The sequence below is a fragment of the Miniopterus natalensis genome, chromosome 7 (genome assembly GCF_054644295.1).
Source record: "Miniopterus natalensis isolate mMinNat1 chromosome 7, mMinNat1.hap1, whole genome shotgun sequence".
Taxonomy (NCBI): domain Eukaryota; kingdom Metazoa; phylum Chordata; class Mammalia; order Chiroptera; family Miniopteridae; genus Miniopterus; species Miniopterus natalensis.
The window spans coordinates 14,555,133-14,570,428 of NC_142087.1; the positions used below are offsets into that span (position 1 = coordinate 14,555,133).

Genomic DNA, 15,296 nt, shown 5'->3' on the forward strand with positions numbered 1-15,296 from the left:
TAGCTATTAATTACTGAGTACTTATGACATGCCAGGCACTGCTGGCAGTGTTTTTTACATAAGTGACTAAATCTTCACAATTATCCTATGAAATGGGTACAATTATTACCTTCATTTTACAGACATAGAAACTAAGGCAGAGATATCTTGTACTTGTTCACAGTTACAACACAGTGAAGATGTAGCAAAGCCAGAATTTGAACTCATACAGGTCCTAAAGGGTATGTCCTTATCTACTGCACCATCCACTGCCTCTCATATTTATTTAAAAATAGGTATTTGTATACATCAATATCAAATGTCAAGGAGCAAGAGATAAAACCATTTATAAGTAATAATAAATTTCAAATACTGACTGTCTACTACAGGCCAAGCACCTTAACAGGCACTTCATATGAATCATCTCATTTAAACTGAATTAACAATATAGAAGGTAGATATCATCATCCTCACCATTTTATAAATAAGAAAACTGGCTCAGAGAAGTTAAGCTACTCTAGTTACCAACTAGTGTAGCAGTGTTGAGTTTTAAGACCAGGTCCATAGGATTCCAAAACCTGGAATTATTATAACATGCAGGGTTTTCCTATAAATATTCTTTCAAAAATGAATGAGGTAGTCCTCAACAAAATATTAGCAAACAAAATTCACCAATACATTAAAAAGATCATACATCATGATCAAGTGGGATTTATTCCAGGGATGCAGGTTGGTACAATATCCACAAATCAATTAATATGACATACCACACATAAACAAAATGAAGGATTAAAACCACATGATCATATCAGTAAATGCAGAAAAAGCATTTGATAAAACCCAACATTCATTTATGATAAAACTCTCAGCAAAGTGGAAATAGAGGGAACATATCTCAAAGTAATAAAGGCCATATATGATAAACCCACAGCTAACATCATACTCAATGGGCAAAAACTACAAGTGTTTCCCTTTTATGACTGGGAACAATACAGGGAGGTCCACTTTCACCACTCTTATGTAACACAGTACTGAAAGTCCTAGCCACAGCAATCAGTCAAGAAGAAATAGAAGGCATCCAAACTGGAAAGAAAGAAGTAAAACTGTCATTATTTGCAGATGACATGATACTATATAGAGAGAACCATGAAGATTCCACCAAAAAACTACTAGAACTGATAAATGAATTCAGGAAAGTAGCAGGATACAAAATATCCAGAAATCAGTTGCATTTTTAGACACCAATAACAAACTATCAGGAAGAAAAACGAAGAAAACAATCACATTCACAAATGCTTCAAAAAAAATAAAATACCTAGGAATAAATTTAACCAAGGATGTAAAAGACCTGTACTCGGAAAATTATAAGACACTGAAGAAACTGAAGAAGATACAAATAAGTGGAAGCATACACCATGTTCATGGATAGGAAGAATTAGCATCATTAAAATGTCCATACTACCTAAAGCAATCTATAGATTCACCGCAATTCCTATCAAGAGACCAATGTAGTACTTCACAGAACTAGAACAAATATTCCAAAAATTCATACAGAACCACAAAAGACCCCAAATAGCAACAGCAATCTTGAGTAAAATGAACAAAATTGGAGGTATCACGCTACCAAATATCAAACTATACCACAAGGCCATAGTAATCAAAACAGCAATGTACTGGCATAAACACAGACATAAAGTTCAATGGAACAGAATAGAAAGCCCATAAATAAACCCGCACCTTTATAGTCAGATAATATTTGATAAAGGAGGCACAAACATACAATGTGCTAAAGATAGCCTATTCAATAAATGGTATTGGAAAAACTGGACAGATACATGCAAAAAAAATGAAATTAGACCACCTTCTTACACCATATACTAGAATAAACTCAAAATGGATTAAAGACTCAAATGTTAGACTGTAAGCCATAAACATCCCAGAAGAAAATATAGGCAGTAAAATCTCGGACATTTCTTGTAGCAATATTTTTTCTGATATATCTCCTCAGGCAAGGGAAACAAAAGAAAAAATAAACAAATGAGACTACATCAAACTTAAAAGGTTTTGCACAGCAAAGGAAACCATCAACAAAATCAAAAGGCAACCCACTGAATGGGAGAACATATTCACTAATAATATATCTGATAAGAGCTTAATACACAAAATTTATAAAGACCTTATAAGAGTCAACACCAAAACACCCAAACAATCCAATTAAAAACTGGACAAAGGACCTGAATAGACACTTCTCCAAAGAGGACATACAGATGGCCAATAGATATATGAAAAGATGCTCAAGGTCACTAATCATCAGAGAAATGCAAATTAAAACCACAATGAGATATCACCTCACACCTGTCAGAATGGCTATCATCAATATAGCAACAAACAACAAGTGTTGGTGAGGGTTTGGAGAAAAGGGAGCCCTCATGCACAGCTGGCAGGAATATACATTGGTGCAGCCACTATGGAAAGTAGTATGGAGTTACCTCAAAAAATTAAAAATGAGCCCTAGTGGGTTTGGCTCAGTGGTTAGCGTGTCAGCCCATGAATGAAGGTTCCTGGGTTCCATCCTGGCCAAGGGCACATACCTCAGTTACAGGCTCAATCCCTGGCCGTAGTTGGCACATGAGCAGGAGGCAACCAATCAGTGTGTGTCTCTCATCATTAATGTTTCTATCTCTATCTCCCTCTCCTTTCCTCTCTCTGAAATCAATAAAGATATATTTAAAAAAAAAAAAAAAGGCAATGAAAAAAATATTCTTGGGTAAAGATTAAAAAAAAAAATTAAAAATGGAACTGCCTTAATGACCCAGAGATTCCACTTTTGGGAATTTATCTGAAGAAACCTGAAACGCCATTCAAAAGAATATATGCACTGTGTTCACAGCGGTGTTCTTTACAATAGCTAAGATCTGAGAACAGTCTATCAGTAGATGAGTGGATTAAAAAGCTGTGGTATATTTACACAATGGAATACTACTCTGCCATAAAAAGGGAAATTTTACCCTTTTTGACAGCCTAGATGGACCTGGAGAACTTATACTAGGTGAAATAAGCCAGTCAGCGAAAGACAAGTACCATATGATTTCACTCATACGTGGACTCTAATGAACAAAATGAACTAACAAGCAAAATAGACTCATAGAGAGCAGGCTGTCAGCTGTCGGGGGGTACTAGGGAACTGAGCAAAAAAGGGGGAAAAAGAGAAAGAACTCATTCACAAGAACAACACTGTGGTGATTGGGGCGGGAGGTGACTGTGGAGGTGGAAGAGGGTATGGGGGATAAACGGTGATGAAAAAAATTAAGTTAAATTTTTTTAAAAATAGGTAGGTAACCAAATCTTACTAACCTGTTAGACAAAAAATAAACTCTGCTCTATACAAAAACTAAGCATCCCTGACAAGTTGTTCATAAAGAGCACTGATAAATTTATAACCCTATTCTAAATATACCAGAAAAGCTCCTAGCTGAATCTTCCTGTAAAGTAAAAACATCACCCTTGATTTCTTTTTCTAAGTTTGTACTCCTGTATATAATGTTTTTCTATACGTAAGATAGAGGTTAGCCTGAACCTCTCAGTGAGTATTCTAGATTAAAAGAGACTATGAAGAGGGTATTCAAACATCAGGAGGGATGTCCTCTGAGGTCTCAGACTGCATTTAATTGGTGGGGATTAAAAGGCTCAAACCTATATAAATTTAATCTTTATTTAGGTAAAATTTTAAAACCAAAGTACTATTTTTAACATGACCTATTTTTAAAAAGCTTCTTTTGAGCTATTTTTCGGTCTAGCATGGCCAGTTCACACCCCTCCCCCATTCCCCCAAAACAGGAATAAGTAAATGCACATCCATTGAGAAGTCTGGCAATCCTCAATAATGGGTGACAGCATCAGTATGTGAACAAAACCACAAATTACAGGGTTATGCCAGTTTCACCACACTGCCTCTCCCATAAATAATAAATATTAGGATGTAAAACCCTCAAAATTTAAACAGCACAGGTCTAGTGGGAAATGGAGCAGGCCAGAGCCAAAGCCAACTGCTTAAATGAGAGAGCCTCATGCACAGTGGGAACTGGATGCCTTCCTGCACCCCTTAATCAAGATTGAATTTCTGTCAACAAGTCTCACTGGAAAAAAAAAAGACACATGCGTCAACCACATTCCCCCAAACAAATTAAGCTGCCAAGCAAAAGAATCAGCATCATATTTCAAAATTATCTAAATCCACCATAGCTTCAGACTTCTGCAAACCTAGGAACATTATTGTAAGTGAAAAAATTAGCTCTTTCTGACCAACAATCCTACAATAGGCGTGAGAAAAAAGCCTCTCCAGTATGTTATGAACCAGTCAGTTTCCTTTTAAAAACTGCCTACTGCCCGGCCAGGCGTGGCTCAGCGGTTGAGCGTCGACCTAGGATCCAGGCGATTGGGGTTCGATTCCCGGTCAGGGCACGTGCCCGGGTTGTGGGCTCGATCAATGACTCTCATCATTGATGTTTCTATCTCTCTCTCCCTCTCCTTTCCTCCCTCTGAAATCAATAAAGATATATTTAAAAAAACAAACAAACAAAAAAACTGCCTACTAAGTACCATCCATCATAACATATAGCTTATTTTTGTTTCCAAAAAGCAAAGACTAAAAGGATATACATAATCCCCTCCCTTAAGGAACTCACAGCTGAATGGAGAATACAATTATAATACAGGGTGATCCTTGTTATAATGGGAGATAAACCAAGAGCAACTAAGGATAAACTATGGAAGTGAAGAGAAGCATAATAGAGTAAAGAAGGGTCCAAGCAAGCTTCCTGGTGGAAGAGATACCTAAAATTACAGACAGAGCTGCAGAGTTCTATAGACTAAGGATGAATGTTGACTTTTTCAAGGGGAAGAGGTAAACAGAAAGAGGAAACAAATGGGGGGAACTACACAATTGAGGAAGACTGCAAAAGAAGCAATGTAACCTGTTTCCATGTCATCTGATGTTAACCTCTATCACCTCCTGTCTCTCTTCACTGTCAAACCAAAAATAACTGGCCTTGACAAGCTCTATAAATCAAAGAGTACAGGTTCAAAAGTGGGTGCGGTAGGAGTGGCAAAAGGGTGCGTTCTAAGCAAGGCTGAAATAGTGGACTAGCAGCTCCTAAGCAAAACAAAGACTTTGGTGTGATTGATGCTCTCAACTGAGAACCTCACTATCCAGCTTTTGAGCTGTGTCTGTCTTGCCTATTTCTACTGCGGGAAAAATCATGAGTTAAACAATTGGTAAAGTCATAGAGTAAACAGAGAAACTCAAGATTTCATTAGAAATGTAGCTAGTTAAGATGGTCCCATCCCAGGCAGTGCCATTTCCCCAGGGACATCCTCTCCTACTTTCACAAGGGGATAAGAGATCCTGTTACAGTACCACAAGTTAAATAGAGTTATTTTCATCCTACCCAGGGAGAAAACACCTACATTTTTTTGGACATAAGAGATCAGCAGGAGTCAGTAAATGGCAACATAATCCAGCATGCAATTTTAACTGTTAATCTAAGTCACAAACTAAGTCTGAAGGAAGTCAATGGACTTTGTGTTTCCACATTTATGTTTGCTAACTTCTGTGTTGAAATCGGATCTGTTTACAGAAACAGATCTATGGAGCTTCCAAAATTGGGTCAATTTAAAATCCAATGGCAATCCCTCACTGTCCAAGCACTCAGAAGTCAGCACAGGACACATGGACACTTGTTCTAATTTATCACTGTCGAGAAACCTCAAGCAAATATATTTTTCTATCATTTCTCTCCCAAATTTGTGAGTTTCATATCACTCTCTCTGAAGACTTACAAACTCAGTTCTGCTTTATTTAATTTATTCATAGATTCTATAAACCATAATACACTTTTTTAATGTTTTTATGATTTTAGAGAGAAGGAGAGGGAAAGAGAGAAACATCGATCAGCTGCCTCCTGCACACCCTTTACTGAGGGCATGTGCCCTGACTAGGAATCAAACCAGTGACTTTAGGGTTCATGGGATGACGCTCAACCAATAGGGCCACTCTGGCTGGGCAACCATAATCCATTCTTATACAACTAATAAGACCTGGATAGAATGCAACGATGCCATTTACCTCTAGGCCAAATGACACAGATCTTTGTAGAATACTAAGAGAAAATCTTTGTAGAATATCAAAGTATTCTGATGTTCCAAGAGTAAGAAGCTGAGTTTGTAAGGGCTGAAAATGGGGCTGCAGGTTATAATCCTCATCAAATCTCAATTACTCCGTCTTGTAGAGATTTATATACTTCAAAAGGTTTGGGAAGTAGACACCGCACACCCAAGAACCTAAAAAGGTGATTATCTATGGTAGGGAGTGAGGTACACAGTGACAGAGTTGGGAGATCTTTAACTACTGTAAGTCTTTTTACATTATTCTGATTTTTGAACAATGCAAATGTATTACATATTTTTTAAATATAAATTTGTGCCTGTATGAACATACACTGTCAGTGGGTATGTGAATCAGCATAATTTTCCTGAGGCAATTTGGTGTTATATACTGAAGTCTTAAAAAATATGTATTCTTTTTAACCAATGATTTCACTGGGTAAAATACTACAGAACCATATAATGGAATACCACATAACCATTAAAATTATGTTCTACAAAATTTTAATGGCATGAAAAAATGTTCACAACTTACTGGGGGGCGGAATGAAGGTTTTCAGTGAATAATTTTTTACAACCAAATATAGGCACACAAAAACATTGGAAAGAAATCTAGCAAAATGTAAGCCAGTCTGGCTGGAGTGGCTCAGTGGTTGAGCGTCAACTGGTGAACCAGGAGATCACAGTTCAATTCCCGGTCAGGGCACATGCCCAGGTTTCAGGCTGGATCCCGTGTGAAGTCGTGCAGGAGGCAGTGGATCAATGACTCTCTCTCATCATTAATGTTTCTATCTCCATCTCTCTCCCTCTTCCTTCCTCTCTCTGAAATCAATAAAAAAAATTAAACATTTTTTTAAATGTTAGCTATAGTTTGTGAAAGGTGGGACAATGGATTATGTTTTCTTTTGCTTTTCCAACATTAAATAAATTTTCTTCCAAAACATGTTACTTTATAAAGATATATTACACTTACTTAAACACTTTTGAAGCTAATATGTTAATCTTCCCCCTTATTCTTTTTTAATGTAACTCACTGTGGACACAACCTCACCTGTAGTATAATATGTCGGTTCAATCAAAGTTGCAATATACTTTCACCTGTCTTCTGAAATCTTGAAATCTAGCAAGTACTTCTTATCAAGAACCTGGAAGAAGCAGAAAGATGATGAACAGGTTCAAGTTCTCTGTAGTAAAAAAGGCTAACAGAGAACAGGGAGGAGCTATAAGATAACAGCCACACTCTCAAAACCAGAGGGCTCTGAGAGTTAAGGTCCAAATAGCACGGATCCCCCAAACGCCAAACTTCTTAACAGATTATTGTTTCATCAGTGTAAAAGTGTTCTTAAATTTTTTTAGTATATATTTGCTGTCTCCTGGTGTCTTTCATATTACCTACACTACTCCCACTTTAAAACAAACTCCAAAACCTGCAATTTAGGAAGACTGACACCAAGGGGTGGTAGTGTGGACTTCTATCCTATTCAAATAGGACAAATAGCAGGCACACCTAAAATATGAAAAACACTTTTACTACCTTCTTTTTATTTTAAAAAGTAGAAATAGCATTTTTAAATTTCTTCTAAAGTAAGCTCCTACATACAACTTTATACCTTTCTCACTAATTTTAATCTCCCCCTAATTAAGTTTATCTATGCAAACAGACAAAAACAGAACCCCTCGCAGTTATCTATACCTCTTCCACAAAGTACCTTGGGCTGCTGCTCTCTATGTCCCTGTCTTAAACAGCTCTATTCATAAAATTGCTTGTGCTGTTCAATCTCCCTGTTGTCAATTCTACTTCCTACCTTTACCCATGGCAAAGAAAATTCAGTTTGCTAAGGGGCATTAGAATCTCTCCTCCTTCTTTCTTCCCCAGCAATTCAAAAAGAATAAGGGAAGAGAACTAAAAAAAGGCTGGAGAAAAAAATATACAGGGGATATAGAAGAACTCTGAACCTCTCCTGGTTCCTAAACATGAAGGAAGGTCCAGATTATCCCATCTCCTGGAGAAGCTTAATTACAACTGTAGAATAAATTAAGGTTAGAATACAAAGACTTTCGCATAAGGCTGCCCAAAGTAACCCTATTTTATTTATATAATTTGAAAGTTTAAACAAATTTACCAACCTAGCTGAGTAAGTCCACTTTTTCAAACCTGCAATTTTGTAGTCAATTTAGATAATACCCTCCTGCCTATCCAATTCAATAGATATTAAGTGGGTGATTTCTATGTACCAAGGCTGTTCTAGTTCCTGTCTCACAAATTTTGTTTATCAAGAGGCAGTTTGTGTCCCACCTGCATCACAAAGCCACCCTTGTCTATTTTTTAAGCTCTGTTCATCTCCCTCACCTCTAACTTGCCAGGGCACTTACAATACAAAACAGTAGAGTACTCAGATGCTGTCTTAACTTATTCTGGTTGTCACTTGTCAATCTGAATCAGTCTTTTGTCCTCAAGCATATCAGATCGTATACCAACAATATCCAACACCAACCTGAGCATACAGCATACCTTCAAAGGTCAATTAATTAGCTAAGTGAGCTGGGAGCTACAATAATTTTGATCCCAAGAGTGACAACTTAATACTGAGCTGACACACTCAACAGTACTACTCCAGAACAAGGAAGGGTGGTAACACAGGAGTGGCTTGACCAGGCGAGTGAAACACTGAGGCCACAACACAAGCATATCCTTATTATAGCAGTAAATAATTCAATTTGACATCTGATGAGACAAGGTAAGGCTGAAACTGGGAGGACACCAAACAAAAAGCAAAATCAGGAAAGGACTCAGATGCTGCCTTGTCCTAAGCAGGATTGATTTGGGGGTAAATCCTTGGTACTTAATTACTAGGAAATAGTATGTGAGAAAAAGAAACCATATATCAAGAGAAAGGGGGCAAACCAATGCTACAATATTATAGCCTGGTTCACACTTCTTTCCCCTCCTAATTATAAATGTTCTACACAATAAATTAGAACAGCAATAATACCTAGTTTTTAGATAGAAAAGGGGAGGGCTGGGCAAATATGGATAAAACAAAGTTAATTTAAAATCCCAAACAGAAACACAACTCAAATAGAATTAAACTCTCCCTCAAGTATGTTCTCACACCACCTCATTTATCTATCTCACACAATAGTTTTGAAATGTACTTTGTGACCACAACTGTTTTCCTCCACCAAAGGCCCCACTTCTTGAGGGCGGGGCTCCTGTTTCAACCATTTCTCTAAGTTTGTCTAGACTGTGGGACTCAGTTTCCTCCTCTATAAACTGGGGCTAAGAAAATCATCTATTTCATTGGCTTGATGCGAAAATTAAATGAGAAAAGCGCGCGCACAGTGCTTAGCCCAGTAAATGCGTCTTTCATGTGTGCGTGGTAATGACAATTGTTACCTTTACTATTAGCCGACAGCCTCTCGCAAATCCTTCTTCCCCCTATTTGCCACGGCCGGCTTCCACCTCTACCCCCAGATCCAGCCCAGCGGATCCCGCCAGGGCGGGCCTCTCGGGAAAATCCTGTAAGGACGAGAAGGGCAGCCGGAAGCCCGGCTCCCACTCCGCCCGGCCAGGCCGGCGCCCCACAACAAAAGCCTCAGAAGCCCGGATCTAGAGATACGGACCGAAAGGGGCTTGGAAGCGACCTCCCGTCGTTCGAAAATCAGGAAAAAGGCACCCCCGCGACCCAGCTGCTTCCCTTTTCTCCCCAAGGCTCACCTCTTCTCAGCTGCAACGGCGCAGCGCCCGCAAGAACCGCCGCGGGATTCATTCAGTGCCGTTGAAAATTTGAACCCAGGCTCACCAGTCGAATACACCAATCAGATTGCAGGAACTAGGCAATACCAGCCTCCCGATTGGCCCTAAAGCTCGCACGACGCCGGAAGTCAAGATGAGGGACGAGCAAACACCCTGCCCGGAAGGCTCCTGGGAAATGTAGTCTCAGGCGACTTCGGGAGCCCATTGGAACAGCTCTAATAAGGGCTTTACTACAAAGCCCAGAAGGCTCCGCTCCAAACTATTTGGGGAAGGTGGTACCAACTGAAGAGACGTGGAGTTGATGTAGCTCATAGAACAGCACCGTTCTTGGACCTCCCCACAACTTTCACGGAAGAAAATGCTAATTTTATTATTCTCCTTGTAGTTGTGCATTGTGCCTGAATTCACTTCGTTTTAATATAGAATCCGCTGCATGCAACATAGACTCTCCCTCAGCTTCTCTGCCAATGAAGGAGTCCTTCAAATTCTTTATCCACTCCAGGCCCTGATATTACTGGTTTAAAATCGCGTTTTATTGGGTTCGTCGTTCTTGCGTTTGAATTCCAACGACATCGCTTGTGTTGTTATCCTCGTATTGTAGAAAAGACCACAAAGACTCAGAGAAGTTGAGTAAACTTGTCTAAAATCACGTAATAAGTGGAAGAGATAGGATTTGAATTAAGAACGTCTGGGTCCTAGCCGGTTTTGCTCAGTGGTTAGAGGATCTGCCTGCGGACTGAAAGGGCCCAGGTTCAGTTCCTGCCGAGGGCACCTACCTGGGTTGCAGGCGCCTTGTGTCTCTCTCCCATCCATGTCTCTTTCTCCTTTCCAGTCTCTCTGAAAAGCAATGGTAAAAATATCCTTGGGTTAGGATTTTTTTAAAAATGTATGGGCCCTGCCAGTGTGGCTCAGTGGTTGAGCGTGGAACCATGTACCAAGACATCCCGGGTTGGATTCCTGGTCAGGGCACTTGCGGGGGCTTCCGGGCTTGATTCCCAGCAGGGGGCGTGCTGGAGGCAGCCAATCCATGTTGATGAGTCTTTCTCATGGCTGTATCTTTCTCCCTTCCTCTCTCTCAAAAAAAAAAAAAATCAATAAAAACATATTTTTTTAAAAGAAAGAATGCCTGGGCCTCTACATAATAAATTAGAAAATAATGATGAGAACAAAAAGATCGCCATCCATAATTACAACAAAAGCTACAAAGTTTCATTTTTTATTTTTTTGTGATCCAATCTTTTTATATGAGCTACTTTTTAAAAGATTTTTTTATTGACTTTTTCAAAGAGAGAGGAAGGGAGAGAGAGGAAGAGAAACATTGATCAGCTGACTCCTGCACGTCTTCCCATCAGGGATAATGTAGGCAACCTGGGCCTATGCCCTGACCAGGAATCTAACCAGCAACCTTTCAGTGCACAGGAGGATGCCCAAACAACTGAGCCACACCGGCCAGGGCAAAAGCTACAAAGCTTTAAAAAATAAACCTAAGACCTTTAAGGGAAAATTAAAAACTTTAAAACTTTGTTGAATAACTTTAAAAGTAATTAAATAAGGTGGATATATCTTAATGAATGGGAAGACCCACTATTGTAAAGATGTTAACTCTAGAATAAAAGCTCAAGGCAATTCCAATGAAAATCCCAGTAGGTTTTGTTATGAAACTTGCCAAGTTGCTTATAAAATTTATATGAGCCCAACCAGGTGTGACCCAGCGGTTGAGCACCTAACTAAGATCCAGGAGATAGTGATTCAATTCCTGGTTGGGGCACTTGCCCAGGTGCAGGCTCCATCCCCAGCCCAGGGTGTGCAGGAGGCAGCCAATCAATGACGACTCTCATCATTGATGTTTCTACCTCTCCCTCTCCCTCTCCCTTCCTCTCTCTGAAATCAATAAAGATATATATTCTTAAATATATATATATGTGTGTGTGTATATATGTATATATATATGAAAGAAGCAAAGCACAAGAAGGGCATCTGAATTTTGGAAAATAATAGAGGACAATTGCCATACCAGATCTCATAAACATTAACATCATGAAACTATAGTAACTTTTAAAGTATGGTTAATTGAGCTCATGGGGATACAATCAGCAAAATCAAGATGAGAAAATTCTAAAGGACAAAAGATCTAGTTTCTTCAAAAAATAAACTGTGAGGGTTTTTGTTTGTTTCATTTTGTTTTTTAGTACTTCTCATTTTTAGAGATACATATAGAAACAGAAGGGATGAAATGACTCTTAAATATGCTTCAAAGTAATTGGGAGTGTGTAGGGGAGGAAAGTAGGTGAAACAAGTTGAAACAAGATCAGCCACACATTGATAATTGTTGAAGCTGAGTGACAGGTTCATGACACATATATGCATACACATACTCAAATACAGATATGTTTGAAATTTTCCACAAAAGCTTTTGTAACAGTAGGGTATTGCCGTGGAAATTTTTTTAAAAAATCAAGAGAAGAGCTTGAGTCCAGAAACAAACCTTATGTGTATCTGAATTTAGTAAATGCTGAGTAAAATCTCAAATCAGACGGAGACAAACAAATAATGGAGTTGGGACATTTGCTTTTCATTTGGGGAAAATATATTAAATTTTTATCCCATACCAGTTATAACAACAAATTTCAAATGAATTAGAACCCTAAGGATATTTAAAAATTAAAAACTTTAGCGCTGGCCGGGGTTCTCAGTGGTTAGAGCGTTGGCCTCAGCACCGAAGGGTTTCAGGTTCAATCCCTGGCCTTGGTTTAGGAGGCGACCGATTGATGTGTGTCCCTCACATCGATGTTTCTTTCTCTCACTCTCACTCTCCCTCTCCCTCCCTTCCTTCTACTCTCTCTAAAATCCAATGGAAAAAATCCTTGGGTAAGGATTAACAACAAAAAATTTAAAGTTTAAAAGAATATGTTGATGATGTTGGGGTAGGACATTTTTAAATAAGACACAGGGGAAAAAAACAGACAAAAGAAAAGGCCAACCAAACAAAAATTTTAAAATTCTGTTTGACAAAAGAAAAACAAACAAGACTGAGGGGTGAAATATTTCCAATACATATAACAAAGGATTAAAACCCAGAATGTGAACAAACTAAACATCACCTATGAATCTCCTGAGGGGGAAAAAAGTCAATAGAAAAAAAAGGTGGAGAAAATAGCCAGTTCTTAGGAGAAGAAACAAAACTGGCCATTAAAGACGTGACAGGGTGCTTGGCCTCTGTCCTCACTTGTAGTATGGGAAATTTAAACAAAGAGGTACCATTTTTCATCCATCAGATTGATCAACATTAAAAGTTGGAAAGCATCGAGGATTTGCAAGGTAACTCAACAGGTGGGAGAATGGATGGGTTCCCCTGCTTTAGAGGGCAACGTGGCAACATTTATTAAAATGACAAACATGTATGCCCTGCAACCTAGCATTCCTGTTTCTAGGTTTAATTCCAAGAGACACACTCATCCACTTTCACGCAGAGACACAGTCACTGCCACAGTTAGTGAGGGCCTCCTCTGTGTCAGTCACTGTGCTCAGTGTGGAGACGCAGCAGTGAAAAGACAGAAAAACCTCTGTCCTGAGGGAGCTGACATTCTAGTGACAAAGACAGACACTAAATAAGGTAAATAAATAAATAAATAAATAAATAAATAAATAAATAAATAAATAAATAAATAAAAATAAATAAATAAATGATGTGGTGTCTTAGAAGGTGATAAATACGAAGTCATTTGCTCCCAGGGCCCAAAGGATGGATGACGATAAGAGAAGGGAGGGACTGGATAGAGACGAAGGGAGGGTAAGGTCTGTCTGGGCTGTGACTGCCCACTTTCAGCAGACACATCAATAGAGCTCCAGATACTTGCAGGACCACAGAGAAGCCAGGCCTGGGATGAGGGTGGAGGTAGAGACAGCTTGCTTTGTATTAGGAGTTAGAGGGCATCAGACCTGTATTGTCTCCAGAGCCTACTAGGCAGAAGGTGCTCAGTGAGTCAGTGAGTGAGGGATGGAGGCAATGCCAGGAGGCCAGGATATGGGCAAGAACTTCCCAAGTCCTTCCAAATTAACAAGAGGTAAGCCTGGGCCAAGGGATTCCTCTCTTGTCATTCCTTCTGCATCGATAACATTCTAGTCTGTCTCAAGTTCCCATTCTTCATGAATGGGAGACTTCGAGGTCTGAAATCACCAAAGCTGACTTTTAGAGTTGGAAGGAAGCACAGACACATCTGACCCATCCAGTTTTAGCCATCACAGTTTGGGCCTTATTTCTGTAAAAGAGTTTTGCAATTTTCACAGGGCAGGGCAGGACATCCGGGCAAAGGGCTGAAGAGGGTGAAGGGGTGAGTCATGCAGATAGCTGAAGAAAGAGTGTTCCAGGCACAGGGAACAGCAAGTGCAAAGGCAGAGCCTAGCAGGCGTGGTTTAGAAATAGCTAGGAAGTCAGGGTGGCTGGGTCACACGGTCAAGGAGGAGACTGCAGGAGATGCGGCCAGGGATATTCTGGAGCATGATGTAGATAGACCAGGACTCTGATTTTTACTCTGAATGAGGTGGGAGTCCTGGGAGGGTTTTGAGCATTGATTTACTCTCTGCTTTTAATGAAATAACTCTGGCTGCTGTACTGAAAACAGAAGAAAGGGGAACAAGAGTGGAAATAGGGAAATCAATTAGTAGACCGTTGCACTGTAGTTGTGAGAAACTGGAAACCTCCTAAATGTCCATATATAGGGGTTTGTTTCAATAACTTGTCTACAGAATTAAGTACTAAGCTAAGCATCTGTTCAAAAAGAGTTCCATACATCCGGACTAATAGGAAAGTATCTTTGAGACACATTTTTGAGTTAAAAAACAAATTGCTGATTGATATAAATCAGAAATTTTCAACCTTTCCCATCCCATGGCACACATAAACTAATTACTAAACCTCTGCAGCACACCAAAAAATATATATATTTTTGGCCAATCTGACCAAAAAAAATAAGTATAATTTTTATTCATTCACACGGACAACTATTGTTGTGTTGGCTATTGTCATTTTTTTATTTGACAGTCTAAGGGGAAAGAAGTCAGTGCCCCTGACTAAATAATCAGGTATTGCTTGTTTTAAAAATTCTTGTGGCACACCGTTTGAAAATTGCTGATATAAATGCATTGTGAAACCATTATGTGTTTTTTTTTAAATATGCAGAACAATGCTCCACCTTCCCCATGATGTGTGTATAAGTAGTAACATCTTAGCACTTGTCATACGTCAGGCACTGTTTGAAGCACTTTACATATTAATTCATTTTATCTTCACAATAACCCTATGAAGTAGGTAGTGTTATCATTCCCATTTTATAGATTGAGGAAATTGAGGCCCAGAGAGGTTAGATAACGTCTCCACAGTCACACAATTTGTATGTGA

The 15,296-nt window shown here is 39.1% G+C and overlaps 1 protein-coding gene across 4 annotated transcripts in view; it reads right to left on the reverse strand.

Moving 5' to 3' along the window:
• Positions 1-9,946, reverse strand: part of TPX2 (TPX2 microtubule nucleation factor) — a 45,485-nt gene extending 35,539 nt beyond the window's left edge. For 3 of the 4 annotated variants that reach the window (XM_016200617.2, XM_016200613.2, XM_016200614.2), the window contains exons 1-2: positions 9,860-9,946; positions 7,193-7,286 (exon numbers count right to left, since the gene is read on the reverse strand). The gene's annotated coding sequence lies outside the window, so the exon portion shown is untranslated. Of the gene's footprint in view, positions 1-7,192; positions 7,287-9,538; positions 9,645-9,859 lie in introns of those variants that run through there. The other variant, XM_016200616.2, reaches the window with a different exon arrangement.
• Between the last annotated feature and the right edge of the window lie 5,350 nt (positions 9,947-15,296).